This window comes from Callithrix jacchus, chromosome 18, assembly GCF_049354715.1.
Source record: "Callithrix jacchus isolate 240 chromosome 18, calJac240_pri, whole genome shotgun sequence".
NCBI classification, from domain to species: domain Eukaryota; kingdom Metazoa; phylum Chordata; class Mammalia; order Primates; family Cebidae; genus Callithrix; species Callithrix jacchus.
In genome coordinates, this window is record NC_133519.1 from 21,390,568 (window position 1) to 21,406,732 (window position 16,165).

The 16,165-nt window shown below is 60.4% G+C and overlaps 1 protein-coding gene and 8 non-coding genes across 9 annotated transcripts in view; 4 read left to right on the forward strand and 5 right to left on the reverse strand.

Moving 5' to 3' along the window:
- LOC144580244 (putative ankyrin repeat domain-containing protein 20A2) overlaps positions 1-3,481 on the reverse strand; it is a 124,517-nt gene extending 121,036 nt beyond the window's left edge. The window contains exon 1 of the transcript XR_013529463.1: positions 3,354-3,481. The gene's annotated coding sequence lies outside the window, so the exon portion shown is untranslated. The remainder of the gene's footprint in view (positions 1-3,353) is intronic.
- TRNAE-CUC (transfer RNA glutamic acid (anticodon CUC)) lies at positions 2,031-2,102 on the reverse strand. Its single transcript has one exon. It is a non-coding gene; the product is annotated as a tRNA-Glu (tRNA).
- TRNAG-UCC (transfer RNA glycine (anticodon UCC)) lies at positions 2,402-2,473 on the reverse strand. The gene has a single exon. It is a non-coding gene; the product is annotated as a tRNA-Gly (tRNA).
- A 259-nt stretch (positions 3,482-3,740) lies between the features above and the next one.
- TRNAL-CAG (transfer RNA leucine (anticodon CAG)) lies at positions 3,741-3,823 on the forward strand. Its single transcript has one exon. It is a non-coding gene; the product is annotated as a tRNA-Leu (tRNA).
- A 1,589-nt stretch (positions 3,824-5,412) lies between these two features.
- TRNAG-GCC (transfer RNA glycine (anticodon GCC)) lies at positions 5,413-5,483 on the forward strand. The gene has a single exon. It is a non-coding gene; the product is annotated as a tRNA-Gly (tRNA).
- Positions 5,484-10,114: 4,631 nt separating this feature from the next.
- TRNAE-CUC (transfer RNA glutamic acid (anticodon CUC)) lies at positions 10,115-10,186 on the reverse strand. The gene has a single exon. It is a non-coding gene; the product is annotated as a tRNA-Glu (tRNA).
- Positions 10,187-10,478: 292 nt separating this feature from the next.
- On the reverse strand, positions 10,479-10,550 carry TRNAG-UCC (transfer RNA glycine (anticodon UCC)). The gene has a single exon. It is a non-coding gene; the product is annotated as a tRNA-Gly (tRNA).
- Positions 10,551-11,847: 1,297 nt separating this feature from the next.
- Positions 11,848-11,930, forward strand: TRNAL-CAG (transfer RNA leucine (anticodon CAG)). The gene has a single exon. It is a non-coding gene; the product is annotated as a tRNA-Leu (tRNA).
- Positions 11,931-13,505: 1,575 nt separating this feature from the next.
- Positions 13,506-13,576, forward strand: TRNAG-GCC (transfer RNA glycine (anticodon GCC)). Its single transcript has one exon. It is a non-coding gene; the product is annotated as a tRNA-Gly (tRNA).
- The last annotated feature ends 2,589 nt before the right edge of the window (positions 13,577-16,165 follow it).

Sequence of the window (16,165 nt, forward strand, 5' to 3'; positions counted from 1 at the left end):
TCTAGGCGCTGGAATATGTGCCATCTCCGTGTTTTCCTTGCCAGCTGGGGAGAAGTTAGAGAGCGTAGGTAAAGAAATGGGAAACCAACGTCCGCTACCAGTCTATCCTGAACCCCAACTCTCCACATGTGCTTTGGTCAGCTTGGCTGCTGAGTTTTTCCCACAAGCTCCAGCATCTCCACGCTTCAACACCCGTGGCCAGGTTGGTCTATGCAGCGGGATCTTCCAAGTGTCATCGTCACATCCAGAATAGGAATTCAAACATGTCAACAGTGATGGGCAGCATGCGTACACACACACACACACACACACACACACACACACACCAATAAGCACCCACCGTGCCACGCGCACGCCATCTGATCCCATTGGAAAGTGGGCAGAGAACACATAGGAATGGTCCACCAACGGGTGTATGCCAATGGAAACCAGGAGGAGCTGTCATCAACCCCGCTTAGGATGACCATCATTAAACCCACAGGGAAAATAACCCATCCCGACGAGGAGGTGGACCAAACAAAAAAATTAGGCACCGTCACTGGAAAGGTGAATAAGGCCGGCCAACCTGAAAAGCAGCATGGAGATTTCTCCAAACGAAACACAACAAAGTAACAAACAAATGAAACTGCACATCAACCCAACCCTTCAGTCTCCTCCACCCCCTCCCACACATAACTAAAGGTAGAGCTACCGCTGCCTCCGGCAATCCCACGGATGCAATGGGTTTTCATCCAAAGCATAAGGGAATCTGAATATCAGAGGGATACCCCCACCCCCATGTTGAACGCAGCGCTGTTCACAATTGCAGAAACATCACATCAACCTAAGAGTCCATCGGCTGGAAAATGGATTAAAGAAATGTGGCATATAAACAGCAGGGAATACTACTTGGCCTTCAAACAGAACGAATCCTCTCCTTTGCAGCAACACGGATGGAGCTGGAGGTCACGATGCAACTGTCAAGTAAGCCAGAGAGAGAAAGAGAGGGCAGGTCCTTACCCTATCGTGGGAGCTCAAAAAGTCCACCTGGTGGAGGTAGAGCACAGAAGGGTAGGAACCAGAGGCTGGAGAGGGCGTGTGGGAGACCCGGGTGAGGAGAGGTTGGAGGACGGGGGTATGAGCCTGCGGTTCGATGGAAGAAATAAGTTCCAATGTTCCATCGCAGAGTAGGGCGACTATAGGTAACAGTGATGTGTGTATGAGCGTGTGTTTCCAAAGAGCTGGAAGACAGCGCCTGTGACGTTCCCAACAGGGAGAGCTGACAGATACCGACGGGACGGATGCCCTACATCCCCTCAGTTGATCATCCATCACTCCGCAATCTACCTGTTCCCACATATCACAGGAATCCCATCGATATCCCGTCCGCACGAAGAAAATCACAATCGGGCCGAAAGAGTGATCCTCACAGCTCTGCCTCCCCCGGCGCCATGGCCCGTGGTCTCGGCTCAAGGTTCCATGCCATCCCTATCAAAGCCGCTGACGCGCATGGAGCCCAATCAGGGAATCCGAACCGCTCAGGACCTGGTGGCTGTGGAAAAGCCAGTGTGCTGGCTGGCATGAGTGGCCCTTGCAGGTGGCCCAACCATGAGGTGCAGATCACCCGCAGATGACAGAGAAGTGGCCCGTGAGCCCTCCACCCCCGACCGCCGGGCTTGGCCTGGCAGAAGCCTCGCTGCTGCAGAGTCCTGGCCCATTCCGTGGCAAGATGCCACTGAGAGTCCCGGTGTGGTGCCGGTGGTAGTGGCGGTGGCGGCGGGTCTGCTGGCGACTACGGGAGGAAAAAGCCTGTCCTGGCCAGTGGGCTTCGCCACCGAGGCAGAGTGGGAGAGAGGGGAGCACCTGACAAAGAAGAGCTGTGAAGCTGATGTGGCGCAGGTGGCACCAGCGAAGTCAAAAGGACAAATGGGTGGAGGCAGGTGGGGAGCCTTCGGGCCTCAGGTCGAGGCCGCAGGGGGTGTGGCTGGTGCAAGCCAGCCTGGTGGCCAAAACGGGAGGAGTGAAGGCGCCAGGCGGAGCCAAAGAAAGACTTCCCTGACCGGGAATCGAACCCGGGCCGCGGCGGTGAGAGCGCCGAATCCTAACCACTAGACCACCAGGGAGCTTCAGCCAGCTGTCCAGGCTTGTGCCTCCTTGCCCCGGAGACTGTGGCCCCATAGCTGGGCGCTACCTTGGCACCTGTCCCCTGCTTGGGTTTAAAACAAACACGCACCGCCAGCCCCCGCTGACACCGATGCTGCCCCCGCGGCAACCCGCCTGCCCCAGCAGCTCTGATCCTGTTCGCAGTACACCCTCCAAACACTGCCACCTCCTTCCACGGGTGCACAGGCGTGCAGCCAGAGGCCAAGACCGGACACGACGCGGGCTCCGGCACCCGAGACCGCCGCAAAAGGTGAGCCGCTGCGTTGGCCGGGAATCGAACCCAGGTCAACTTCTTGGAAGGCAGCTATGCTCACCACTATACCACCAACGCCGCACGGCGCGAGCAGCCACGCCACGCTGGCCCGGGGCTCCCACAAGCGAGGCCGCCGCCTAAGCCCGGCGCAGCACAGCTGGCCGCTGCGTCCCTCTGTCCATACCTCCCTCCGAAGGACCTCCCGGCCGCCGCCGCCCTCCGCGTTGTCACGGCGCCGCCTAACTGCCCCGGGCCCCACCGGAGCGTGGCGGCTCCGGTCGGACCGGCTGCCTGCCTGCCCGCCTCTGGGGGCGCTCTCTCTCCCTCGCCGCCCAGGGCCGCCAGAGCGGTTCACCAGGTGCCCAGCCGGGCCACAGCCGCTGCGTGCCCACAGGGTCCTGACTCCTCCGCCTCCCACCCGGCCCCGGGCCCCGTGCGAGGCAGGGAGCCTCTTCCGACAGCCACTTTCGGCAGGCCGCTCGTTGGGCGCCGTGGGGGCGAGAGGAGGCCGCCACGCTGTGGCGACCAAGCGGCCGGGACAAGAAAAGACAGAAGGTGCAGGCGGCCAAGGGGGCCACGGGGGTCACGGAGACCAAGGGGCCAGTCAGTCTAGGCCGGAAATGGCGCCTTGCGGCTAGCTGGGGGGCGGAAGGAGCATAGGTTACGTCCAAGGCGGCGGCCCAAAATGGACCGCTGCCTTCACATCGGGGAATCGAACCCCAGTCTCCCGCGTGACATGCGGGGATACTCAGCACTATACTAACGAGGACGACAGCAACGGCCACCCGGACGCCAGACCCCACTGCGACCACGGACGCCGGGCCCTGCCTTGATCCCCTCCGCCGACCCACCGCAGGGGCCCGGCACCTGCCCTCCCGCCACCCGCCACTTGCCACCCGCCACCCGCCCCGGTGGCGTAACCTAACCCGATACCCAACAAAGCACCCTGCCATCCCACCGGGATCCGGAGCGGGACCCCGACAGCTCCGGGTCCGAGTGGCGTGGAACCTCCCCGTGCGCCCTGTCTGCTGTCTTCAACGCGGGAATCGGGCCGGGAGGAAGACGCGCGGGCGAAACCGACTGGCGGCTGCTCCTAGGACCTGGAGGGCGCGCGCCCTGCCGGGGTCCAGCCAGGGGAGGCGCGGGGGCGGGGCGTGTAGGGGCGCCCGGCACTCGGCTGACCGTTGGGTTCGGGGTGGGGACGCTGGGGCGTCCGCGCCAGAGCCAGCCGGTTGCGTTCATTCGGTGTCTGCTCTGCCCGCTCGATCCGTCGGTTGCGCACGGAACGCACCGGCCGAGGGCGCCGGCTCCCAGGGACCCGAACCTCAACGCGCCCTGGCGCGCCGTCCGGATGGCCGAGCGGTCTAAGGCGCTGCGTTCAGGTCACAGTCACCTCTGGAGGCGTGGGTTCGAATCCCACTCCTGACAAGCGGACCTTTTGGCCCGCCCAACCTCCGGAGGGCAACGCCCACAACCACTTCCGACCACCTTGCCTCGGTTCCCGCCTTGAGCCCTCGACCACGCTCCAAAACTCCAGTCCCCTTCAAGCAAGCCTCCGAAGTACAGCCGCTTCTCAGGCACGTCCGTTGTTCCTGCCTACGCACCCACCCACCGCCAGTCACAGAAATAGCCCAGGACTGTGCCCCAGCCCTCCCGACCCTCTACCAATTGCTCTTCCGGCAGACGCACTCCCCACCCCTTCACGCGCCCTCTTACCTGTCCCAAACACACGAACGGACCGCGAAACCTTCCTGGCTCTTCCCTGCAGGTCTCCTCCGTCGGCCGTCTCCTCACTGGCCCTAACAGACACAGCCCTGATTCTCTCGCCTTCCTTCTTTTCCCGCCTTCCTCCCAGCGCCCAGCGCCCAGCACCCACCGCTCACCGCCCTCGGCCCACCGCCTGGAATCGCCGCTGCGCTGCCCACAGGCGTCCGGAGTGCACCGCCCGCCCGTTTGCACCCTCCATCTTCTGCCCGCTGAGCAGCAGCGACTCACTCGCGGAGCCCCGCGCACTTCCTCAACCAGAGACACGCCATCCAACATCCTGTCCTTGCCTCCAACCCCTCGGCCCCCGCCTGCCCATTCCAGTCTCTGGACACCCAACCTAGGTCGTGGATCGCACCGCGCCAACTGTGCTCCCTTCCCTGTGGGGCCCTAACTGCTAACACCTGCCTGCGGGCGGTCCTCCTGCAGCCCGCACCCCTGCGGGCCAGAGGCGGAGTGTTCCCTGCACACAGCCTGGCAGGCGAGCCCAATCCGGGCAACATGGCCCACGAGGAATCCCGGTGGAAGTTTTAGATCCCCGTCACGGTCCCACAGAGGGCCAGGCCCCGCCGGGACCAGCTCTGCGCCACACCGCATTTCCGCGTAGGAAACCGCGACCTGGACCGTCCAGCAACACCCAGCGCGCCTTCTCCCGGGTCAGCAGCTGCGGCTCTGCCAAAGCGCTCCTCTGCTGCATTGTGGCCTCCCTGACGGCCCATCGAGTCCCGCACCATGTACGAGCCAGAGCGGGGGTGGGGGTGGGGGACGGTTCAGAGCGCAGAAGCGAGGCTCCCACGGACTTGGTCCGCGTTTCTGAGCCACACACATTGGCTGCGAGACCCGTGCCCCTTCACCGCCCCCTCTCGCTGACACCGCCACCCCCAACCCCGGCAGAGGGTCAGCCCGGTGGGAAAAGGACTTTGGATCTGGGCCAGGGATCCGCGCTCAGCAAGACCCGCCACAGCGCACCTGCTCACATGGGCTTTCCGCCGCGGGCCAGGGCTGGTCTTTTTCCTGGGGAACCTGGCAGCAGAGAAAGTGCAAGATGGGACGAGTCGGCCTCTCTCCCTCCCCGCGTTGCGCCCATGTTCCCTCGACGAGACGTGACGGGAGCCTCCTCTTCTGCTCGCCTCATAGGGCCAGCCTCACGTGGGCGCTACAGTGGGACACTCGCCCACCGCATGCTGTGACCAGTGAAGGGCGGCTGGTGGCAAGCGCCCTTGTGCCAGCTACCGTCGGCACCTTTCATCGGTGCATGGGTGGTTCAGTGGTAGAATTCTCGCCTGCCACGCGGGAGGCCCGGGTTCGATTCCCGGCCCATGCAGTGCCATGTCCCATTTTGGTGCTGCAGCACCACCGTAGAGCTGCGCTCCCCTCTGCCACCTGCTTACGCTCGGGGCGCTAGAGCGTGTCCTGCCGTGGCCCTGCTCCCACGAGGGATACGCCACTGCCCACGCCCCTGCACCTCTCTGGATTAATAAATGAGGCCACCCTGCCCTACCCTACTTCGGTAACAACACCCCCTCCAAACCCAGGAGCGCGCCAGACACCAGGCTTTGGCAGCCTCCTGGTCCTGTTTCTCTTCACTGCCCTGCCACCGCCTCTGCCCCACGAATTTCACTTCAAGGAATTCCGCCAGGCAGCACGAGCTTGCACCTGCTCGCCCCACCTCTTCTCTTCACTTTTCACCACGACCAGCTCCCTCTCTCTCTCCTCTGACTCTCTCACCATCGCTGGCTCCCCACCTCTAGAAAATCATGGCATGGATGCCCTTCCAGTAGCGAGGCAGTCCAGACTTGGAGGAGAGAAACATTAGGTTTCCCTGCGGGGGTGGGGGTGGGGAGGGTCATACAGTCCTAAATGCCACCACACCAGTAAACGCGTGGCATGTGCACAGCCTCCATTCACCGTGTTCCAGACACTCCACACTCTCTCTCCTCATAAGGCTCACACGGCACCCTCACAGCCATCACGCCTCTCTCAACCTAACCCCCATCCACCATTTGAGTTTAGGATCCCTCCTTGCTGCCTTCGCTAGGACCTCTTTTCATCTCAGCCCCAGATACATACATGCCCAAGACGCGAATATGCATCCTGAAGGCTGCTTACTTATATCTGCGGTCCAGGTGCGTTCCCTACCGGTTTGAGACCTGGGATATGGCCCCCAGTCACTCTGTCTCGCTGTCTGTCCGACCCTTGCCTGCTTGCCACTTCACCGCAGCCCCACTCCGTACTCTCACCGCGTGGCCCAACAGCATCCCAGTCTCCCCCCATGAGGGTCCTCTTTGACCACACCGACTTCGTTCCTGCCCAGACCAGAAACCAGACAGACCAACCCGCCGAAAATCTACTGCTCCTTCCAGCCTCCATGCTCAGCCTTCCCTCCCTCAGCTCTATCGCCCCCCACCCCTCGCGTTCCTAGAACACACACACACACACACACACACACACACACACACACCCCAGCACAGCCAACTCTCCCTCTGGCTGCCAGTGCCTCTCTCTCATACGACTCACATCCCCCAGTCCTGTTTTCCTTTGGGCTCTTCAGACACACACCAGCTCCGCCACCACCTGGGATCCCTCAGACCGCACATCCCGCCCGCGATTTGTCTCAACGCCCCAGGCATCGGCACAACCTCTGTCTGACTGGACCGCCTCGTTCCGCGACATTGGCAGCCAGCCTGTGCACCACCCGACATCCTAAACTCCTTCTCCCGCCTCCCAGTCCGCTGGTGGCATGCTTCTGTCCTTTCCTTGGTGTCAGCCCCTAGTCCCATCCCGCAGTAGTTGCCAGCTACGGGAACGCACACCTTTTTCCGTCACTGTCACGCACTGACACACACCCACATCTCGCTGCCAAGCAAGCCGGCCTCCGTGGGGATGCCAAGCCTCTCTCTCCCGGATAGGGTCTGGTCCCTGCAGGTGATCCGACTTTGCCAAGATCTCCCGAATGTCAAGGGACAGGCTTGGGTGGTTGGGGGGACCTCTACTTTGCCCCCAAGTGTTGTGAACTGAACGCGAGTCCAGGAATCTCGTCCAGCGAGAAGGTCTCAAACCTGGAAGAGGGCGTGGGCGGAAAAGAAAGGAGACAGAAAGAGGAGGGATCTGGAGGACTGGATGGGCTATGCTCATGCAGCGGTTTTATTTGTGCAGTAGGTTTTCTTATATACTTTCTCTTTAACATCATTACCTCAATACAGATCATTACTCAAACAATAAAAGGAACAGAAAATTCCTAAGGGGATGATTCTGAGGAACTGTCAAAAGGGAACAAATACTAGTATAAAGGATCAAGGGGGAAATAGGTGATGCTGATTATCGATATTGTCAGAACAATCAGTAACTTGGATAACAATCTTTAATTAACTAGAAGTCACAAGCTCAGCAGTAAACCGTGCATCTGCGAAAGACAAGGACCACAGGGGAGGTCGCTAGGCTGAAACAATGCCTGGTAAACAAAGTCTTAGATCAGGAGCCAGAAAGGGGAACACAATACCCAATTAACTCACTTCAGCGTTCACCTGGCCATTATCTCATCGGCCAAGAAAGCCGAGGATAGTGTCCTGCTTAATCATTCTCAATTTCCTCTTTCATTCTCTTCTTAATTTCCTCTCACTCATAGCTTGACAGCCTCCAGCCAGGGAAAATGTGTAAGGAGTCAAGCTCACATAATGGCGGAGGCCAAGTTGTTAGACTCTCGCAGGGCCGACCTCCACACCCAGGGAAAGTTTCCGAAGGGAGTCGACTGAGCTCTGCCATTGACTTGGGGGATCAACCAAGCTCTAAGGTCGATACTGAGCTGGACAGAGGCTGGGGCAACTGGGCTGATCTGTGCTAAGGAGGGGATGGGAAGAAATTCCACAGCAAATCTAGGGGCTGAGGATATGCGCCATCTCCATGTTTTCCTTGCCAGCTGGGGAGAAGTTAGAGAGCGTAGTTGAAGAAATGGGAAACCAACGTCCACTACCGGTCTATCCTGAACCCCAAATTTCCACTCGCGCTTTGGTAAGCTTGGCTACTGGGTTTTTCCCACCAGCTCCAGCATCTCCACCCTCCAACGCCGTGGTCAGGTTGATCTAACTAGCAGGACCTCCCAAGCGTCATCGTCACATCCAGAATAGGCGAGATGTCAACAGTGATGGGGAGCATGCGTACACACACACACACACACACACACACACACAAAACAAACACCAATAGGCACCCACTGGGCCATGCGCACGCCATCTGATCCCATTGGAATGTGGGCAGAGAACACATAGGAATGGCCCACCAATGGGTGTATGAAGAGAAAATCCTCAGTCTCGCCAATCGGTGAAATGCCAATGGAAACCAGGAGGAGCTGTCATCAACCCTGCTTAGGATGACCATCATTAAACCCACAAAGAAAATAACCCATCCCGAAGAGGAGGCGGACCAAACGGAAAAATTAGGCACCGTTGCTGGAAAGGTGAATAAGGCCGGTCACCCTGAAAAGCAGCATGGAGATTTCTCCAAACGAAACACAACAAAGTAACAAACAAAGGAAACTGCACATCAACCCGACCCTTAGTCTCCTCCACCCCCCCCACCCACATAACTACAGAGCTATCACTGCCTTTGGCAATCCCACGGATGCGATGGGTTTTCATCCAAACCATAAGGGAATCGAATGTCAGAGGGATACCCCCACTCCCATGTTGAACCAGCGCTGTTCACAATTGCAGAAACATTGCATCAACCTAAGACTCCATCGGCTGGGACATGGATTAAAGAAATGTGGCATATAAACAGCTGGGAATACTACTTGGCCTTCAAACAGAACGAATCCTCTCCATTGCAGCAACACGGATGGAGCTGGAGGTCACGATGCAACGTCAAGTGAGCCGGGAAGAGAGAGGGCAGGTCCTTACCCCTATTGTGGGAGCTCAAAAAGTCCACCTGGTGGAGGTAGAGCACAGAACGGTAGGAACTAGAGGCTGGAGAGGGCGTGTGGGAGACCCGGGTGAAGAGAGGTTGGAGGAAAGAAGTACGAGCCTGCGGTTCCTTGGAAGGAATACGTTCCAATGTTCCATCTCAGAGTAGGGCGACTATAGGTAACAGTGATGTGTGTGTGTGAGTGTGTGTTTCCAAAGAGCTGGAAGACAGAGCCTGTGACGTTCCCAACAGGGAGAGCTGACAGATACCGACGGGACAGATGCCCTACATCCCCTGAGTTGATCATCCATCACTCCGCAATCTACACGTGTTCCCACATATCACAGGAATCCCACCGATATCCCGTCCGCACGAAGAAAATCATAATCCGCTGAAAGAATGATCGTCACAGCTCTGCCTCCCCCGAGCCATGGCCGGTCTCAGCTCAAGGTTCGCTGTCATTTTTATCAAAGCCGCTGACTCCGGTGGAGCCCAATCAGGAACTCCGACCCGCTCAGGGCCTGGCAGGCAGTGGAAAATCCAGTGGGCTGGCTGGCATGAGTGGCCCTAGCAGGTGCCCCAACCGTGAGGTGCAGATCTCCCGCACGTGATAGAGAAGTGGCCGGTGAGCCCCTCCACCCCCCAGCCCCCTGGGCTTGGCTTGGTAGAAGCCTCCCAGCTGGAGAGTCCTGGCCCATTCCGTGGCAAGATGCCACTGAGAGTGCCGGTGTGGTGCCGGTGTTGGCGGCAGCGGCGGCGGCGGCGGCGGGTCTGCTGGCGACCACGGGAGGAAATAGCCTGTCCTGGCCAGTGGGCTTCGCCACCGAGGCAGAGTGGGAGAGAGGCGAGCATCCGACAAAGAAGAGCTGTGACGCTGATGTGGCGCAGGTGGCGCCAGCGAAGTCAAAAGGACAAATGGGTGGAGGTAAGCTGGAAGCCTTCAGGCCTCAAGTGGAGGTTGTGGCTGGGGTGCGGGAGAAGCAAGCCAGCCTGGTGGCCAAAACGGGAGGAGTGAAGGCGCAGGGTGGCTGGTAGGCGGAGCCAAAGAAGGAAGACTTCCCTGACCGGGAATCGAACCTGGGCCGCAGCGGTGAGAGCGCCGAATCCTAACCACTAGACTACCAGGGAGCTTCAGCCACCTGTTGAGGCTTGTGCCTCCCGGCCCCAGAGACTGTGGCCCCATCGCTGGGCGCTTCCTTGGCACTTGTCCCCTGTTTGGGTTTAAAACAAACACGCACCGCCAGCCCCGCCGACGCCGAAGTGGACGCTGCCCCCGCAGCAACCGGCAACCCGCCTGCCCCAGCAGCTCTGGTCCAAACACTGCCACCTCCTTCCACGGGCGGACACGCGTGCAACCAGAGGGCAAGCCCGGACACGACACGGGCTCCGGCGCCCGAGACCCCCGCAAAAGGTGGGCCGCTGCGTTGGCCGGGAATCGAACCCGGGTCAACTGCTTGGAAGGCAGCTATGCTCACCACTATACCACCAACGCCGCACGTTTCGAGCAGCCACACCATGCCGGCCGGTGGCTCCCACGAGCAAGCGCGCCGCCTAAGCCCGGCGCAGCCCAGCTGGCCGCTGCGTCCCTCTGTCCGTCTGTCAGACTGACTGCCCGGCCGCCGCCGCCCTCCGGGTTGCCACGGCGCCGACTAAGGCTGCCCTGCGCCCCACCGGAGCGTGGCGTCGTCTGTCGGACCTGCTGCCTGTCTGCCTCTGGGGGCGCTCTCTCTCCCTCGCCGGCCGGGCGGCCAGAGCGGTTCACCAGGTGCCCGGCTGGGCCACAGACGCTGCGGGTCCACAGGGTCCTCACTCCTCCGCCTCCCATCGGGCCCGAGCCCCGGGCCCCGGCCCCCTGCGAGGCATGGAGCCTCTTCCGACAGCCACTTTGGGCCGGCCGCTCGTTGGGCGCCGTGGGGGCGAGAGGAGGCCGCCACGCTGTGGCGACCAAGAGGCCGGGGACAAGAAAAGGCAGGAGGTGCAGGAGGTCAAGGGGGCCAAGGGGGCCACAGGGACCAAGGGGCCAGGCAGTCCAGGCCCGAAATGGCGCCCTGCGGCTAGCTAGGGGGCGGAAGGAGGTTAGGTTGGGCGCACAGGCTGGGTCCGAAGCGGGGCCCAAAAAGGACTGCTGCCTCCCAGTCGGGAAATCGAACCCCCGTCTCCCGGAGATACCCACCACTATACTAATGGGGACGACGGCGACAGCCGCCAGGACGCCAGACCCCACTCCGACCGCAGACGCCGAGCCCTGCCTTGATCCCCTCCGCCGACCAACCACAGGGGCCCGGCAGGTCCGCGCCCGCGACCTGCCACCCGGCACCCACAACCCGCCACCCGTAACCCGCCACCCGCCACGCTGGCGTGACCTAACCCGATACCCAACAAAGCACCCTGCGATCCCACCAGGATCCGGAGCGGGACCCCGACAGCTCCGGGTCCGAGTGGCGTGAAACCTCCCCGTGCGCCCTGTCTGCTGTCTCCAACGCAGGGATCACGCCGGGAGGAAGAGGCGCGGCCGAAACCGACTGGCGGCTGCTCCTACGACCTGGTGGGCGCGCGCCCTGCGGGGGTCTGGCCGTCGGAGGCGCGGGGTCGGGGGCGTTCAGGGGCGGCGTGCACCCCGCGGACCGTTTGGGTCTGGGGTGGGGACGCTGGGGCGTCCGCGCCAGAGCCAGCCGGTTGCGTTCACTCGGTGCGCGCTCCGCCAGCGCGATCCGTCGGTTGCGCACGGAACGCACCGGCCAAGGGCGCCGGCTCCCAGGAATGCAAACAGGGACTCGCCACGGCGCGTCGTCAGGATGGCCGAGCGGTCTAAGGCGCTGCGTTCAGGTCGCAGTCTCCCCTGGAGGCGTGGGTTCGAATCCCACTTCTGACAAGCGGACCTTTTGGCCGGCCTACGCGCCGGAGGGCAACGCCCACCGCCACTTCGGACCACCTCGCCTCGGTTCCCGCCTTGAGCCCTCGACCACGCTCCAAAACTCCAGCCCCCTTCAAACAAGCCTCCAAAGGGCAGCCACTTCTCAGGCAGGTCCGTTCTTCCTGCCTGCCCACCCACCCACCCGCAGTCACAGAAATAGCCCAGGACTGTGCGCCAGCGCTCCCGACCCTCTACCAATTGCCCTTCTGGCAGACGCACTCCCCACCGCCTCACGCGCCTCTTACCTGGCCCAAACACACCAAGGGACCGCAACCACCTTCCCGGCTCTTCCCTGCAGGTCTCCTCCGTCGGCCTTCTCCTCACTCGCCTTAACAGACACAGCCCTGATTCTCTCGCCTTCCTCCCAGCGCCGAGCGCCCAGCGCCCATCACCCACCGCTCGCCGCCCTCGGCCCACCACCTCGAATCCCCGCTGCGCTACCCACAGGCGTCCGGGGTGCACGGCCCGCCCGTTTGCACCCTCCAACTTCTGCCCGCTGAGCAGCAGCGACTTGCTCTTGGAGCCCCGCGCACTTCCGCAACCAGAGGCACGCCATCCAACATCCTGTCCTTGCCTCCAACCCCTCGGCCCCCGCCTGCCCATTCCATTCTCCGGACACCCTACCCAGGTCGCCGATCCCACCGCGCTAACTGTGCTCCCTTCCCTGTGGGGCCCTAACCGCTAATACCTACCTGCTGGCTGTCCTCCTGCAGCCCGCAACCCTGCGGGCCAGAGGCGGAGGGATCCTGCACACAGCCTGGCAGGCGAGCCCAAACCCGGCAACATGGCCCACGAGGAATCCCGGTGGAAGCTTTAGATCCCCGTCACGGGCCCACAAAGGGCCAGGCCCCGCCGGGACCCGCTCTGCGCCGCACCGCATTTCCACGTGGGAAACCGCGACCTGGACCTTCCCAGAAACACCCAGCGCGCGTTCTCCCGGGTCAGCAGCTGCGGCTCTGCCAAAGCGCTTCTCTGCTGCATTGTGGCCTCCCTGGCGGCCCATCGGGGTCCCGCACCATGTACCAGCCAGTGCGGTGGTGGGGGGCCGGTTCAGAGCGCAGAAGCGAGGCTCCCACGGACTCAGTCCGCGTTTCTGGGCCACCCACATTGGCTGCGAGACCCGTGACCCTTCACCGTCCCCTCTCGCTGACACCGCCACCCCCAACCCTGGCGGAGGGCCAGCCCGGCGGGAAAAGGACTTTGGGTCTGGGCCGGGGATCCGCGCTCAGCAAGACCCGCCACAGCGCACCTGCTCACATGGGCTTTCCGCCGCGGGCCAGGGCTGGTCATTTTCCTGGCGACCCTGGCGGCAGAGAAAGTGCAAGATGGGACGAGTCGGCCTCTCTCCTTCCACGCGTTACGCCCATGTTCCCTCGACCTGACGTGACGGGAGCCTCCCTTTCTGCTAGCCCCATAGGGCCGTCCTCTCCTGGACGCTACAGTGGGTCATATGCCCACTGCTCGATGTGACCACTGAAGAGCGGCTGGTGGCAAGCGCCCTTGTGCCAGCTACCGACGGCACCTTTCATCGGTGCATGGGTGGTTCAGTGGTAGAATTCTCGCCTGCCACGCGGGAGGCCCGGGTTCGATTCCCGGCCCATGCAGTGCCATGTCCCATTTTGGTGCTGCAGCACCACCGTATAGCTGCGCTCCCCTCTGCCGCCTGCTTACGCTCGGGGCGCTAGAGCGTGTCCTGCCGTGGTCCTGCTACCACGCGGGATCCGCCACTGCCCACGCCCCTGCACATCTCTGGACTAATGGATGAGGCCACCCTGCCCTACCCCACCTCGGTAACAACACCCCCTCCGATCCCAGGAGCGCACCAGACACCAGCCTTTGGCAGCCTCCTGGTCCTGTTTCTCTTCACTGCCCTGCCACCACCTCTGTCACACGCATTTCACTTTAAGAAATGCCGCTAGGCAACACCAGCTTGCACCCGCTCACCCCACGTCTTCTCTTTACTTTTCACCACGACTACCTCCCCCTCTCTCTCTCCTCTGACTCTCCAACGCTGGCTGCCCACCTCTAGAAAATCATGCCATGGAATGCCCTTCCAGTAGCGAGGAAGTCCAGACTTGAAGGAGAGAAACATCAAGTTTCCCCGTGGGCAAGGAGGAGGGAGGGTCATACAGTCCTAAATGCCACCACACCAGTAAACGCGTGGCATGTGCACAGCCTCCATTCACCGTGTTCCAGACACTCCACACTCTCTCTCCTCATAAGGCTCACACGGCACCCCCACCGCCATCACGCCTCTCTCAACCTAACCCCCATCCACCATTTGAGTTTAGGATCCCTCCTTGCTGCCTTCGCTAGGACCTCTTTTCATCTCAGCCCCAGACACATACAGGCCCAAGACGTGAATGAGCATCCTGAAGGCTGCTTACTTATGTCTGCGGTCCAGGTGCATTCCCTACCGGTTTGAGACCTGGGATATGGCCCCCAGTCGCTCTGTCTCGCTGTCTGTCGACCCTTGCCTGCTTGCCACTTCACCGCAGCCCCACTCCCTACTCTCACCGCGTGACCCAATAGCATCCCAGTCTCCCCCCCGCGAAGGTCCTCTTTGACCACACCGACTTCGTTCCTGCCCAGACCAGAAACTAGACAGACCAACCGGCTGAAAATCTACTGCTCCTTCGAGCCTCCATACTCAGCCTTCCCTCCCTCAGCTCTATCGCCTCCCAGCCCATGCGTTCCTACAACACACACACACACACACACACCAGCAGTGCCTCTCTCTCACACGACTGACATCCCACAGTCCTGTTTCCCTTCGCACTCTTCAGACACACACCAGCTCCGCCACCACCTGGGATCCCTCAGACCTCACACCCCGCCTGCTATTTGCCTCAACGCCCCAGGCATCCGCACAACCTCCGTCTTGAGGGAGATCTGTGGGGAATGCTCCCGTGTGAGGCCCCTAGGAAATGGGCCTCGCCATACGGTGAGCTTGAGCCCAGACACAGTTCTCCGGTTGAGGGAGTCGAGCTGAGGGAAAGCAGGAACCGAGAGAGGGACTATGCTATTCAAAATAATTAACAGACATTACTTTATGGATATGAGGGCTTGGGAGGCATTGTGTCCATTTTCGGTTCTTTATGGTTTATTGCTTCATTGTGTTCATTTTTGGATCATTGCTACATTAGTTATAAAATATTAACTTCAGTATTTACAATTGTTAAGTATTTACTGGGCATAACGAACTTACTGGGCATAACTTACCTTGTGACTTAACTTCAGTATTTACAATTGTTAAGTATTTACTGGGCGTAACTTACTGGGTGTAACTTACTTACCTTGTGACTTAAGTATTTGCAATTGTTAAGTATTTACGGGGCATAATTTACTTACTGGGCGTAACTTACCTTGTGCTGTTCCTTTTACTAGTTCCCCAGAAGTGTTTTGTGTTTCTTTTGTTAGAGATATGCTTTGATCTGAGGTAGACAACATTAAGTAGAAACGTATATAATGGAACCTACTGCACAAATAAAATTGCTGCCTGGGTATAGCTCATCCAGTCCTCTAGACCCCGCTCTTTTCTTTCTCCTTTTTTTCCCCCACGCACATTCTCTTCCAGGTTTGGGACCCTCTCGCTGGATGAGATTCCCGGGCTCGCGTTCAGTTCGCAACACTGACTGGACCGCCTCGTTCCCCGACATTGGCAGCCAGCCTGTGCACCACCCGGACACCCTAAACTCCTTCTCCCGCCTCCCAGTCTGCCCTTGACATGCTTCTGTCCTTTCCTTGGTGTCAGCACCTAGTCCCGTGCCGCAGTGGTTGCCAGCCACAGGAACACACACCTTTGTCCATCACTGTCATGCACTGACACACACCCACATCTCGCTGGCAAGCAAGCCGGCCTCCCGTGAGGATGCCAAGCCTCTCTCTTCCCGACAGGGTCTGGTCTCGGCAGGCGATCCGACTTTGCCAAGATCTCCTCAACGTCAAGGGACAGGCTTGGGCAGTGGGGGGACCTCTACTTTGCCCCCAAGCTATAAGGTCGATACCGAGCTGGACAGGCTGGGACAACTGGGCTGATCTATGCTAAGGAGGGGATGGAAAGAAATTCCACAGCAAATCTAGGTGCTAGGGATATGCGCCATCTCCGTGTTTTCCTTGCCAGCTGGGGAGAAGTTAGAGAGCATAGGTGAAGAAATGAGAAACCAACGTCCACTGCCAGTCTATCCTGAACC